Consider the following 14,702-nt stretch of genomic DNA (forward strand, 5'->3'; position numbering starts at 1 on the left):
TGAGAAGAGACCACCAAAACGGCCCAACGGATGGAAATCATGAATCCCTCTCTTAAGGGTGGAGAAGGGAGCTGGGGAGGTTGAGAGAAGGGGACATGACAGTCAGGCTTCAAGATCTGGACAAACATGGGGCCTCCAGGTGTTTTGGACTTCAAAACACGTCCAGCTGTTAGGAATTGTGGGAGTTGAAGTCCAAAACACCTGGAGACCCCAAGTTTGCTCATACCTGGCCTTTGGTGTTTTCTTCTAACTCCAGAGCCCAATGGAGCCCGCTTCTTTGGAGGCTTGTAAACAAAGGCTAGGTGGACATAGAATCCTAGAATCAAAGAGTTGGAAGAGACCTCATGGGCCATCCAGTCCAACCCCATTCTGCCAAGAAGCAGGAATATTGCATTCAAATCACCCCTGACAGATGGCCATCCAGCCTCTGTTTCAAAGCTTCCAAAGAAGGAGCCTCCACCACACTCCGGGGCAGAGAGTTCCACTGCTGAACGGCTCAGGGAAAGTGCTTGGGTTGTATTTCCCTGTCTAGCAGGAGGAAAAAGATCTTGAAAGCTTCGTGGACAACAAGTTAAACATGAGCCAAGGATGTGAATGCAATATTCCTGCTTCTTGGCAGAATGGGGTTGGACTGGATGGCCCATGAGGTCTCTTCCAACTCTTTGATTCTATGTGATGCTGCAGCAAAAAAGCCAATGGGATTTTGGCCTGCATCAATAGGAGTCTAGTGCCTAGATCCAGGGAAGTCATGCTCCCCATGCTCTGTTCTCCCTTAGTGAGACCACACCTGGGATATTGTGTCCAATTTTGGGCACCACACTTGAAGGGAGATGTTGACAAGCTGGAAGTTGTCCAGAGGAAGGCGACTCAAATGATCAAGGGTCTGGAGAACAAGCCCTATGAGGAGCGGCTTAAAGAGATGGACATGTTTAGCCTGAAGAAAAGAAGGCTGAGAGGAGACATGATGAGGGCCATGGATAAGTATATGAGAGGAAGTCATGGGGAAGAGGGAGCAAGCTTGTTTTCTGCTTTCCTGGAGACTAGGACGCAATGGAACCATGGCTTCAAACTACAGGAAAGGAGATTCCACCTGAACATGAGGAAGAACTTCCTGACTGTGAAAGAGAGCTGTTCAGCAGTGGAACTCTCTGCCCCGGAGTGTGGTGAAGGCTCCTATTTTGGAGGGTTTTTAATAGAGGCTGGATGGCCATCTGTCAGGTGGCCTTTGAATGCGATTTTCCTGCTTCTTCACAGAGGGCTGGACAGGATGGCCCACCAGGTCTCTCCCAACTCTAGGATTCTATGACTGTGAGAGCTGCTCAGCAGTGGAACTCCCTGCTCCGGAGAGTGGTGAAGGTTCCTTCTCTGGAGGCTTTTAAGCAGAGGCTGGATGGCCATTTGTCGGGGGAGCTCTGAATGCAATTGTGCTGCTTCGGGGCAGAATGGGGTTGGACGGGATGGCCCACCAGGTCTCTCCCAACTCTAGGATTCTATGACTGTGAGATTTGTTCAGCAGTGGAACTCTCTGCCCCAGAGTGTGATGGAGGTTCCTTCTTTGGAGGATTTTAAGCAGAGGCCAGATGGCCATCTGTTGGGAGTGCTTTGAATGTGATTTTTCCTGCTTCTTTGCAGAGGGTTGGACAGGATGTCTCACCAGGTCTCTTCCAACTCTAGGATTCTGTGATTCTAAGTGGAGCATCCTTCCTTGGAGGTTATTAAGCAAAGGCTGGATGGCCATTTGTTGGGAGGGTTTGGATTGTGTCTTTCCACCTTGCAGAATAGGACTGGATTACCTTTGGTAGGCATGGGCCAACTTGGGTCCTCCTTCCAGGTGTTTTGGACTTCAACACTTACAATTCCTAACAGCAGGTAGGCATGGGCCAACTTGAGTCCTCCTTCCAGGTGTTTTGGACTTCAACTCTCACAATTCCTAACAGCCGGTAGGCTGTTAGGAATTGTGGGAGTTGAAGTCCAAAACACCTGGAAGGAGGGCCCAAGTTGGCCCATGCCTAGCCTTTGGAGTATGTCCCAACTCAGATCCCCTTCTTTGGAGGTTTGTAAACAAATGGTCACAAAGGGTGCTTGGGTTGTATTTCCCTGAATAGCAGGAGGTCAGACTGGATGGCCTTTGTGGTGTCCTTGAAGCCTAGGATGCTGTGATGCTAAGGCGGCTGCTGCTTCTGCTGCTGCTTGCCTTCCGCCCGTCCGTCCCCCTCCCCTCATTTCCCCCCCTTCCCCTTCCCCACAAAGTAGCTCCAGCTGTCAGCGGCCCAGATTGGAAGTGCAGGTACCGGGCCTGGCCCGCTGCCCGCCTCCCTTGTGTCTGTCTGGTGAAAGAGGAAGCCAGTCCACCTCTGGAATCCTTCACTCGCTCCTCGTTGCTACTCTCCGGGTCCCTGGGGGGGGATTTGGGGGGGCTGGGGGTCAGTCTCGCTCGCCCGCCCGCCCTCTCCCCTCGCCCCCCTCTCCGATTACAATGCAGGCAGTGTTCCCTCCAAATCCCCCTCCGCACGTTAATTCTGCTCTTCTGTCTCCGGCTACGAGGACCCGGCCGACCGCCTTCCTGTGCCTTCTGTCTTTCCATTACTCCTCCGCTATTTTTTATCTCCGCTCCAGTTGCAAAGGGACGGATGGGGAAGCGTGCGGGGAGGCCGGGGCCACGCGACAAGCCGAGCAGAAAGGGCAGTAAAAGGGATGAATTGGTCACTGTGGTCAGGCATGGGCAAACTTGGGCCCTCCTCCAGGTGTTTTGGACATCAACTCCCACCATTCCTAACAGCCGGTAGACTGTTAGGAATGGTGGGAGTTGAAGTCCAAAACACCTGGAGGGGGGCCCAAGTTTGTGCTCATCTGCTTTGGTCCCTCTCGTTAGATTCACCGTCATCTTCTCCCAAAGATCTTCTCCCAAAGCCAGGAAGAAAAACCTGACATCGTGGAGGACACACCTGCACCTCCCCAAGTTGGCCCGTGCCTGCCTTGGTCCCTGTCTTCTTAATTCGCCACCATCTTCAAAGACCTTCTCCCAAAGGCAGGAAGAAAAACCTGACAACGTGGAGGGCACACCTGCACCTCCCCAAGATGGCCCATGCCTGCTTTGGTCCCTGTCTTCTTAGATTCACCACAATCTTCAAAGACCTTCTCCCAAAGCCAGGAAGAAAGACCTGACATCGTGGAGGACACACCTGCACCTCCCCGAGTTGGCCCATGCCTGCTTTGGTCCCTGACTTCTTAGATTCGCCACCACCTTCAAAGGCCTTCTCCCAAAGCCAGGAAGAAAAACCTGACATCGTGGAGGGCACACCTGCACCTCCCCAAGTTGGCCCGTGCCTGCTTTGGTCCCTGTCTTCTTAGATTCGCCACCACCTTCAAAGTCCTTTCCCAAAGCCAGAAAGAAAACCCCAACATCGTGGAGGGTGCACCTGAACCTCCCCATCCTTCAAGACAAATCATAGGGTTTGAAGGGAGCCCCAAAGGTCATCCTGTCCTACCGGCTGTTAGGAATGGTGGGAGTTAAAGTCCAAAACACCTGGAGGATGGCCCAAGTTTGCCCACGCCTGCTTTGGTCCCTCTCGTTAGATTCACCACCATCTTCTCCCAAAGACCTTCTCCCAAAGCCAGGAAGAAAAAACCTGACATCGTGGAGGGCACACCTGCACCTCCCCAAGTTGGCCCGTGCCTGCTTTGGTCCCTGTCTTCTTAGATTCGCCACCACCCTCAAAGTCCTTCTCCCAAGGCCAGGAAGAAAAACCTGACATCGTGGAGGACATACCTGCATCTCCCCAAGATGGCCCATGCCTGCTTTGGTCCCTGTCTTCTTAGATTCGCCAACACCCTCAAAGTCCTTCTCCCAAAGCCAGGAAGAAAAACCTGACATCATGGAGGGCACACCTGCACCTCCCCGAGTTGGCCCGTGCCTGCTTTGGTCCCTGTCTTCTTAGATTCGCCACCACCTTCAAAGTCCTTCTCCCAAAGCCAGGAAGAAAAACCTGACATCGTGGAGGGCACACCTGCACCTCCTCATCCTCTAAGACAAATCACAGGGTTGGAAGGGAGCCCCACAGGTCATCCAGTCCTACCGGCTGTTAGGAATTATGGGAGTTGAAGTCCAAAACACCTGGAGGAGGGCCCAAGTTTGCCCACGCCTGCTTTGGTCCCTGTCTTCTCAGATTCACCACCATCTTCAAAGACCTTCTCCCAAAGCCAGGAAGAATAACCTGACATCATGGAGGGCACACCTGCACCTCCCCATCCTTTGGAAGGGAGCCCCAAAGGCCATCCAGTCCAACTCCCTTCTGCCAGGCAGGAATACAGAATCATATCACCCCAGACAGACAGTCTGCTTACTTAGGTGATCCTTCGTTGTTCGAGTAAGATTGTCCTCCAAGTTTGGTATCCTGGCAGTGGGTCCATAGGTGACTGTGGAGCCCTATTATTGATCCATGTTCTCCTGCAGTGAGGAAATTGTTTTCCAGGTGGAAGGCAGTCCTGTCAGCGTTGGCTTGATGTGCCTTCCTCTTGACACGTTTCTTTCGCCCTCTATTCGTGCCTCTTCAAATTCTGCAGCACTGCTGGTCACAGCTGACCTCCAGCTAAAGCGCTCAAGGGCCAGGGCTTCCCAGTTCTTGGCGTCTATGCCACAGTCTACTTATAAAACCTCCAGAGAAGGAGACTCTGCCTGACTCTAAGAAAGCAGCAAGGTCCACCATGAAACAGCTCTTAGCATAAGGAAGTTCTTCCTAATGTTTTGGTGGAATCTCTTTACCTGCCATTTGAACCCAATGTTTTGTGTCCTCATTGCTAAAGTAACAGAAGACAGGCTTGCCCCCTCCCCATTGGGACTTTCCAATATTTGAACATGGTTCTCATGTCCCCTCCCTCTTAACCGTCTTTTCTGCAGGTTAAACCTTCCAAACTCCCTCAGCAGGTCCTTTGATCATTTCGTTTGGGACCTCTTCTTTCCACCTTTTTTTTGAAGATGGGGACCTTTGCCTTCTTCTGCTCTTCTGGAGCTTCTCCTGTTCTCCAAGAATGTTCAGAGATGGTTGCCTGCTTGGGTTTCCAAAGTGGCTTCTGCCAATTCTTTTAATGCCCTTAGATAGACTGTATTTACTTGACTCTAACACTCAACTTTTTGACCTAAATTACCTTCGCAGGTGTGCATTAGATTTGCGTAATCTTTTTTTTTTTTTTTTGGTTTCAGGGTTTTGAAAATTGAGGTGTGCATTAGATTCCATGGTGCATGAGGTAAATATGGGTAGTTCACCCACCACTGGAGACTTGGATGCATTCAGATTAGCCATGTAGTCCTGCACTGACTCTTTGCCTACTTGGTGCTGCATTTCCCTTACTGCATCCTCTTCTTCATTATCCCCAATTTGAGTTCTTTGGTGGCTAGTACTATTGTCACACTCCTCTTTGGAGTGACAGCTTCAGGTCAGGTGCTTTGATGCTCTCCTGTCTCCACAGACCTGCCAAATGCTGCTTCTGGCATTTGGAAGCACACAGCCCTATGGATCCCCCCTGAAACAGTCCAGAGCCCTCTCATCCAGGAGTGTGAATCCAGAGGCATTTTCAGGATTAGGAGACAGGAGGCGCAGGCAGAACTCGCTGGCAGATCAAAAACACGATTTCTTAAATCCACTGAACGATCAAACCAGGAGTGGGAATTGGGTGGCCGTCCAGATGTCTGAGAGTGCCATGGACTGTGAGAAGATCCAACCAGTCCATACTTCAAGAAATAAAGCCTGACTGCTCAATTGGAGGGAAGGATAGTAGAGGCCAAGATGAAGTCCTTTGGCCACATCATGAGAAGAAAGGAAAGCTTGGAGAAGACGATGACGCTGGGGAAAAGGGAAGGAAAAAGGAAGAGGGGCCAACCAAAGGCAAGCTTGTTTTCTGCTTCCCTGGAGACTAGGACGCGAAACAATGGCTTCAAACTACAAGAGAGGAGATTCCATCTGAACATGAGGAAGAACTTCTTGACTGTGAGAGCTGTTCAGCAGTGGAACTCTCTGCCCTGGAGTGTGGTGGAGGCTCCTTCTTTGGAAGCTTTTAAACAGAGGCTGGATGGCCATCTGTCAGGGGTGATTTAAATGCAATATTCCTGCTTCTTGGCAGAATGGGGTTGGACTGGGTGGCCCACGAGGTCTCTTCCAACTCTTTGATTCTATAAGATGGATGGATGGATGGATGGTATCCTTGAAGTGACTGGATTGACCTTGAAGGATCTGTGGGTGGTGACGGCCGACAGGGAGCTCTAGCGTGGACTGGTCCATAAAGTCACGAAGAGTCAGAAACGACTGAAATAATGAACAACCACCACCAGATGTTAGGATGTGACCTTCATTGGTCCTGCCCAGTACAGTCAATGGTGAGGAACGCTGGGAACTGGAGTTGTCAATACTTGCCCACCTCCACTAGTTAAAATTTTAAAAATAAACCCTGGGCATGAACAGAAGTAGGATGTATCTAGTAGGAAGGTTTTAAATGAAATGTAGGGAGAGATGAAACAAAACCGGCGTTGTTGCATATGAAAATCAGCAATGCAACATATTCTCACAGTCTTTGTTGTTGTTGTTCATTCGTTCAGTCGTCTCCGACTCTTTGTGACCTCATGGACCAGCCCACGCCAGAGCTCCCTGTCAGCCGTCACCACCCCCAGCTCCTTCAAGGTCAGTCCAGTCATTTCAAGGATGCCATCCATCCATCTTGCCCTTGGTCGGCCCCTCTTCCTTTTGCCTTCCACTTTCCCCAGCATCATTCCCTTCTCCAGGCTTTGCTGTCTCTTCATGATGTGGCCAAAGGACTTCAACTCTGTCTCTCGTCTCCTTCCCTCCAGTGAGCAGCCGGGGTTTATTTCCTGGAGGATGGACTGGTTGGATCTTCTCGCAGTCCAAGGCACTCTCAGAACTTTCCTCCAGCACCACAGTTCAAAAGTCTCTCTCTTCCTTCGCTCAGCCTTCCCGAAGGTCCAGCTCTCACATCCGTAGGTGACTACAGGGAAGACCATGGCTTGGACTAGGCAATGGATCTTGGTTACCAGTCTGATGTCTCTACTCTTGACTATTTTATCGAGACTGGACATTGCTCTCCTCCCAAGAAGGAAGCGTCTTTGTTAGAAGCATTAAATAAAGCATCTTCACAGCAAATGAAGTAAAAAAACTATTTCACCATCAGCATCTCCTGCTGAAACTTCACGCTGGTGAAACAGAACTCCAGCAGCAGCCCACCAGAAAACCAGCACCCACCAGAAGTCCAGCACCCACCACAATGTTATAGCCCCTTGGGTGTGGTACAAGACTGCTAGTTGACCAACTTAGCCAGCTGAACAAGATAATTACAAACAATAAGGTTTTTCTTCCCACACATACAGGCCCTACAGGTGTTATGGACTTCAACTCCCACAATTCCTGTCTTTCCCCCCTCAGCCAGGTGTGCCTGCATCCAGGAGCCACACAAACCCTGCCGTTCTTTCCAGCAACAGACTCTCCAAGCTCCATGCACAGCGTTCCTGGGGTAACGCTGAGTCCTGTGCAGCTGGTGGGGTGGGATTGGGAAGCCAAGATGGCAGCGAGCCCTTCCTCTGCATCCCCCCATAAAGGAACCACCCAGGCGCTGCTTCTGTGCAAAGCAGGCTCGGCTTATTAAAGGGCGATTGGAGAGCCTCCAGCCGCAAGCTGGCCAATCTTCCCAGATGAAGCCCCCTCCTCAACTTTCTGGAGTAGCAAACGGCTTGGTCTTGGGGCTGAGGGACTGTGGCAGTGCTAGGACTCGTTGTCATTCCCTCTTATTGGTCCCTAAATATAAAAGAATCCCACACCTTGTGTGACTGTGGAGCAGAACAGACAACTTCGCATCTGTATGCTTGTCCCCTGTGCCCTGCCTCATGTACAGAGGAAGATGTTCAATGTATTGTCGAGGGCTTTCATGGCCGGAATCACAGGTTTGTTGTAGGTTTTTTTGGGTTATATGGCCATGTCCCACACGTCACAAGTTTGGCTGGTGGGAAGGAGAGAGGGGGCCTTCTCTGTGATCACCGCCTGAGCTCTGTGAGTGCAGCATTTTTCCGAATGAAGCAGAGAGTTTTTGAGGACCAGGACATCCGTAGGGATAGCAAGGGGCTTGTTTATAAAGCTATTGTCCTCCCAACCCTGCCATACGCCTGCGAAACGTGGACTGTCTACAGACGTCAACATTGAGACTGAAATACAACACCGCCTGAGCTCCGCAAGTGCAGCATTGTTCCGAATGAAGCAGAGAGTGTTTGAGGACCGGGACATCCGTAGGGATAGCAAGGGGCTTGTTTAGAAAGTTATCATCCTACCAACCCTGCTATACGCCTGCGAAATGTGGACTGTCTACAGACGTCAAAATTGAGACTGAAATACAACAACACCTGAGCTCCGCGAGTGCAGCATTCTTCCAAATGAAGCAGAGAGTGCTTGAGGACTGGGACATCTGTAGGGATAGCAAGGGGCTTGTTTATAAAGCCATTGCCCTCCCAACCCTGCTATATGCCTGCGAGACGTGGACTGTCTACAGACGTCACATGCAACTCCTGGAATGATTCCATCCGCGCTGCCTCTGGAAAATCCTGTAAATATCTTGGGAAGACAAGCGGGGAAATGTCAGCGTGCTGGAAGAAGCAAAGGCCACCAGCACTGAAGCGATGCTCTTCCGCCATCAACTCCGCTGGACCGGCCACGTTGTCTGGATGCCCAACCACTGTCTCCCAAAGTAGTTGCTCTACTCCGAACTAAAAAACGAAAAACGGAATATTGGTGGACAGGAAAAGAGATTTAAAGATGGTCTCAAAGCCAACCTTAAAAACTCTGGCATAGACCCTGAGAACTGGGAAGCCCTGGCCCTTGAGCACTCCTGCTGGAGGTCAGCTGTGACCAGCAGTGCTGCAGAATTTGAAGAGGCACGAATGGAGGGCGAAAGAGAGAAACGTGCCAAGAGGAAGGCGTGTCAAGCCAACCCCGACCGAGATTGCCTTCCACCTGGAAACCAATGCCCTCACTGTGGGAGAAGATGCAGATCAAGAATTGGGCTCCACAGTCACCTACAGACGCAGCAGAACACTGATCCTGGAAGACTATCCTACTTGGCCAGGGATTGCCTAAGTAAGTAAGTCTCTGTGATCGCTCCTCGTCTCTGGACCTCCCTCCCTAAAGAAGTAAAAATGGCCCCTATCCTCCTCTGCTTTAAGACACTTCTAAAAATGCACTTATGCACTTTAGCAAATTTGGGTTGGATGCCTTTGTCCTTCTCCAAACGCCTTCCTCGGCTGAAGTTTGCTGCATGCAATGAGTCGGAACAGGTGAGATTGCAGACAACGCAAGGGCTGCTGAGCTATGGAGTAGAAACACAGGCAGGCACCTTGCAAGGGAGCTGGCTTTGGCTCAGGGAGGCCGCCAAGGCGTCCTTCCGTGTCAATATCCCCGTGGCTTACGTAAGCCCAGCTCTACAGGAAAAGCAGACTGAAGGAGTGGAGGGAGCTGCCAAGACTCGGAGGCAGAGTCGATTCAGCAGCAACAGGGACCCATTCAAGGCAACGCTGGAGGCCTCTCTGCGATCCGAGAACGGAGGAAGAAAGACGGCAAACCACAGAGCGGAACTGCGCACTTTTTATGTTGTGTCTCTTCCTCAGAGAACCAGGGAGAGTTCGTTTTCCTGAAACTTGCACCTTTCCTGCCTGGGACATCTCTCTATGAGGTGCAATGTTTTCACAAAGACTATGCTCCTTGCAGACAACGGCATTGTCTGTATCCTCCAACAATTCTTCTTCTATACATGAGGCAGGGCACAGTGGACAAGCATACAGATGTGGAGTTGTCTGTTCTGCTCCACAGTCACACAAGGTGTGGGATTCTTTTAGGTCATGCCATTTGGCCAGGTTGTCTTTTGATCTGCCCTCTCCACTTCAGAGTCTGTTCAGGGACTTCCAAGTTGCCCAGTCTTGGTTTGCCCCTGGATGAAGACCCTCTCTCATGGGGGGCCATCCAGTTGGTATTTTCTGGTTAAGCTGCCCAGAGGGATGTCTTTGCTGTTGCTGGGCGGAAGTCAAGAGGAGTGGTAGTTCTCATGAAGCTTTCCCTTGATTTGAGTCAACTGGGGGGAGGCTGGTAGCTATGTAGTGGAGGGCTTTCACAGGGTTCAACCTTATTTCTTTCACATTTAGCAGCAACTTTCCGTCGCACATCGGGGGGGGGGGGGAATACCAGCTAGCTTGTAGAGTTTATCAACAGGTGTAGGTTTAAGACATCCTATGATTATTCTGCATGTTTCATTTAATGAGAGTTTATCAAGAGGTGTAGGTTTAAGACATCCTATGATTATTCTGCATGTTTCATTCAATGAGAGTTTATCAAGAGGTGTAGGTTTAAGACATCCTGTGATTATTCTGCATGTTTCATTCAATGAGAGTTTATCAAGAGGTGTAGGTTTAAGACATCCTGTGATTATTCTGCATGTTTCATTCAATGAGAGTTTATCAACAGGTGTAGGTTTAAGACATCCTGTGATTATTCTGCATGTTTCATTCAATGAGAGTTTATCAACAGGTGTAGGTTTAAGACATCCTATGATTATTCTGCATGTTTCATTCAATGAGAGTTTATCAAGAGGTGTAAGTTTAAGACATCCTATGATTATTCTGCATGTTTCATTCAATGAGAGTTTATCAAGAGGTGTAGGTTTAAGACATCCTATGATTATTCTGCATGTTTCATTCAATGAGAGTTTATCAAGAGGTGTAGGTTTAAGACATCCTGTGATTATTCTGCATGTTTCATTCAATGAGAGTTTATCAAGAGGTGTAGGTTTAAGACATCCTGTGATTATTCTGCATGTTTCATTCAATGAGAGTTTATCAAGAGGTGTAGGTTTAAGACATCCTGTGATTATTCTGCATGTTTCATTCAATGAGAGTTTATCAACAGGTGTAGGTTTAAGACATCCTATGATTATTCTGCATGTTTCATTCAATGAGAGTTTATCAAGAGGTGTAAGTTTAAGACATCCTATGATTATTCTGCATGTTTCATTCAATGAGAGTTTATCAAGAGGTGTAGGTTTAAGACATCCTATGATTATTCTGCATGTTTCATTCAATGAGAGTTTATCAAGAGGTGTAGGTTTAAGACATCCTGTGATTATTCTGCATGTTTCATTCAATGAGAGTTTATCAAGAGGTGTAGGTTTAAGACATCCTGTGATTATTCTGCATGTTTCATTCAATGAGAGTTTATCAACAGGTGTAGGTTTAAGACATCCTGTGATTATTCTGCATGTTTCATTCAATGAGAGTTTATCAACAGGTGTAGGTTTAAGACATCCTATGATTATTCTGCATGTTTCATTCAATGAGAGTTTATCAAGAGGTGTAAGTTTAAGACATCCTATGATTATTCTGCATGTTTCATTCAATGAGAGTTTATCAAGAGGTGTAGGTTTAAGACATCCTATGATTATTCTGCATGTTTCATTCAATGAGAGTTTATCAAGAGGTGTAGGTTTAAGACATCCTGTGATTATTCTGCATGTTTCATTCAATGAGAGTTTATCAAGAGGTGTAGGTTTAAGACATCCTGTGATTATTCTGCATGTTTCATTCAATGAGAGTTTATCAAGAGGTGTAGGTTTAAGACATCCTGTGATTATTCTGCATGTTTCATTCAATGAGAGTTTATCAACAGGTGTAGGTTTAAGACATCCTATGATTATTCTGCATGTTTCATTCAATGAGAGTTTATCAAGAGGTGTAAGTTTAAGACATCCTATGATTATTCTGCATGTTTCATTCAATGAGAGTTTATCAAGAGGTGTAGGTTTAAGACATCCTATGATTATTCTGCATGTTTCATTCAATGAGAGTTTATCAAGAGGTGTAGGTTTAAGACATCCTGTGATTATTCTGCATGTTTCATTCAATGAGAGTTTATCAAGAGGTGTAGGTTTAAGACATCCTATGATTATTCTGCATGTTTCATTCAATGAGAGTTTATCAAGAGGTGTAGGTTTAAGACATCCTATGATTATTCTGCATGCTTCATTCAATGAGAGTTTATCAAGAGGTGTAGGTTTAAGACATCCTATGATTATTCTGCATGTTTCATTTAATGAGAGTTTATCAAGAGGTGTAGGTTTAAGACATCCTGTGATTATTCTGCATGTTTCATTCAATGAGAGTTTATCAACAGGTGTAGGTTTAAGACATCCTATGATTATTCTGCATGTTTCATTCAATGAGAGTTTATCAAGAGGTGTAGGTTTAAGACATCCTATGATTATTCTGCATGTTTCATTCAATGAGAGTTTATCAAGAGGTGTAGGTTTAAGACATCCTATGATTATTCTGCATGTTTCATTCAATGAGAGTTTATCAAGAGGTGTAGGTTTAAGACATCCTGTGATTATTCTGCATGTTTCATTCAATGAGAGTTTATCAAGAGGTGTAGGTTTAAGACATCCTATGATTATTCTGCATGTTTCATTCAATGAGAGTTTATCAAGAGGTGTAGGTTTAAGACATCCTGTGATTATTCTGCATGTTTCATTCAATGAGAGTTTATCAAGAGGTGTAGGTTTAAGACATCCTGTGATTATTCTGCATGTTTCATTCAATGAGAGTTTATCAAGAGGTGTAGGTTTAAGACATCCTATGATTATTCTGCATGTTTCATTCAATGAGAGTTTATCAAGATGTGTAGGTTTAAGACGTCCTGTGATTATTCTGCATGTTTCATTCAATGAGAGTTTATCAAGAGGTGTAGGTTTAAGACATCCTGTGATTATTCTGCATGTTTCATTCAATGAGAGTTTATCAAGAGGTGTAGGTTTAAGACATCCTGTGATTATTCTGCATGTTTCATTCAATGAGAGTTTATCAAGAGGTGTAGGTTTAAGACATCCTGTGATTATTCTGCATGTTTCATTCAATGAGAGTTTATCAAGAGGTGTAGGTTTAAGACATCCTGTGATTATTCTGCATGTTTCATTCAATGAGAGTTTATCAAGAGGTGTAGGTTTAAGACATCCTGTGATTATTCTGCATGTTTCATTCAATGAGAGTTTATCAAGAGGTGTAGGTTTAAGACATCCTATGATTATTCTGCATGTTTCATTCAATGAGAGTTTATCAAGAGGTGTAGGTTTAAGACATCCTATGATTATTCTGCATGTTTCATTCAATGAGAGTTTATCAAGAGGTGTAGGTTTAAGACATCCTGTGATTATTCTGCATGTTTCATTCAATGAGAGTTTATCAAGAGGTGTAGGTTTAAGACATCCTATGATTATTCTGCATGTTTCATTCAATGAGAGTTTATCAAGAGGTGTAGGTTTAAGACATCCTGTGATTATTCTGCATGTTTCATTCAATGAGAGTTTATCAAGAGGTGTAGGTTTAAGACATCCTGTGATTATTCTGCATGTTTCATTCAATGAGAGTTTATCAAGAGGTGTAGGTTTAAGACATCCTGTGATTATTCTGCATGTTTCATTCAATGAGAGTTTATCAAGAGGTGTAGGTTTAAGACATCCTGTGATTATTCTGCATGTTTCATTCAATGAGAGTTTATCAACAGGTGTAGGTTTAAGACATCCTATGATTATTCTGCATGTTTCATTCAATGAGAGTTTATCAAGAGGTGTAAGTTTAAGACATCCTATGATTATTCTGCATGTTTCATTCAATGAGAGTTTATCAAGATGTGTAGGTTTAAGACATCCTGTGATTATTCTGCATGTTTCATTCAATGAGAGTTTATCAAGAGATGTAGGTTTAAGACATCCTGTGATTATTCTGCATGTTTCATTCAGTGCTATGTTTACCTGTTTTCAATGGCCAGACCTATGCCAAACAGGGCAGGCATACTCGACAGTTAATTCAGACAAGGCCAGGGCTGATGTTCTTAATAATTTTGGGTCTGGACCCCATGTGATGCCAATAAGTTTCTGCAGGATGTTATTGTGTGCAGCTACTTTGTGATTGGTGTTCAAGCAGTGTTTCCTATAGGCTACTGTTCGATCTAAGGTGACACTGAGATAGTTAGGAAACAATGTTCAAGCTCTTGGCCTTCCTAGGTGACTTTCAATTCACGGTTGCGTAGGTGGAAAGCACGCACTTGTGTCTTGGCAGGGTTAGGCTTCAGGTGGTTATCTTTGGAATAGCTGGAGAGATCTTTCAAGGCATTACTAAGTTGGATTTCAACTGTTTCAAAGTCTTTTGCTTGTGTTGTTGGGGGAGGCAATGCCAGCTATCTTGTAGAGTTTAACAAAAGGTGTAGGTTTAAGACATCCTGTGATTATTTTGCATGTTTTTTTCAGTGCTATGTTCACCTGCTTTGCATGGGCAGACCTATTTCAAACAGGGCAGGCATACTCGGCAGTTGAGTAAGACAAGGCCAGGGCTGATGTTCTTACTAATTTTGGGTCTGTACCCCATGTGCTGCCAGTACGTTTCCACAGGATGTTATTGCATGCAGCTACTTTCTCAACAAAGGATTCTTTTCAACAGGACGGAGGGCACAGATGAGCTCCTTCTGTCAACTCCAGCTCCCCATTTGGGGACATGAGAGACGCCTCCCACAAGGATGATAAAACATCAAAACATCAAGGCATCCCCTGGGTAATGTCCTTGCAAACAGCCAATTCTCTGACACCAGAAGCAACTTGGCTCCGGGAGACCAAGTCACTCT

At 46.5% G+C, this 14,702-nt stretch overlaps 1 protein-coding gene across 1 annotated transcript in view; it reads right to left on the reverse strand.

Moving 5' to 3' along the window:
- BOP1 (BOP1 ribosomal biogenesis factor) overlaps window positions 1–14,702 on the reverse strand; it is a 164,775-nt gene that overhangs the window by 87,935 nt on the left and 62,138 nt on the right. The gene's annotated exons all lie outside the window — the stretch shown is intronic.

The sequence above is a fragment of the Anolis sagrei genome, chromosome 4, assembly GCF_037176765.1.
Source record: "Anolis sagrei isolate rAnoSag1 chromosome 4, rAnoSag1.mat, whole genome shotgun sequence".
In the NCBI taxonomy this organism is placed as follows: Eukaryota; Metazoa; Chordata; class Lepidosauria; order Squamata; family Dactyloidae; genus Anolis; species Anolis sagrei.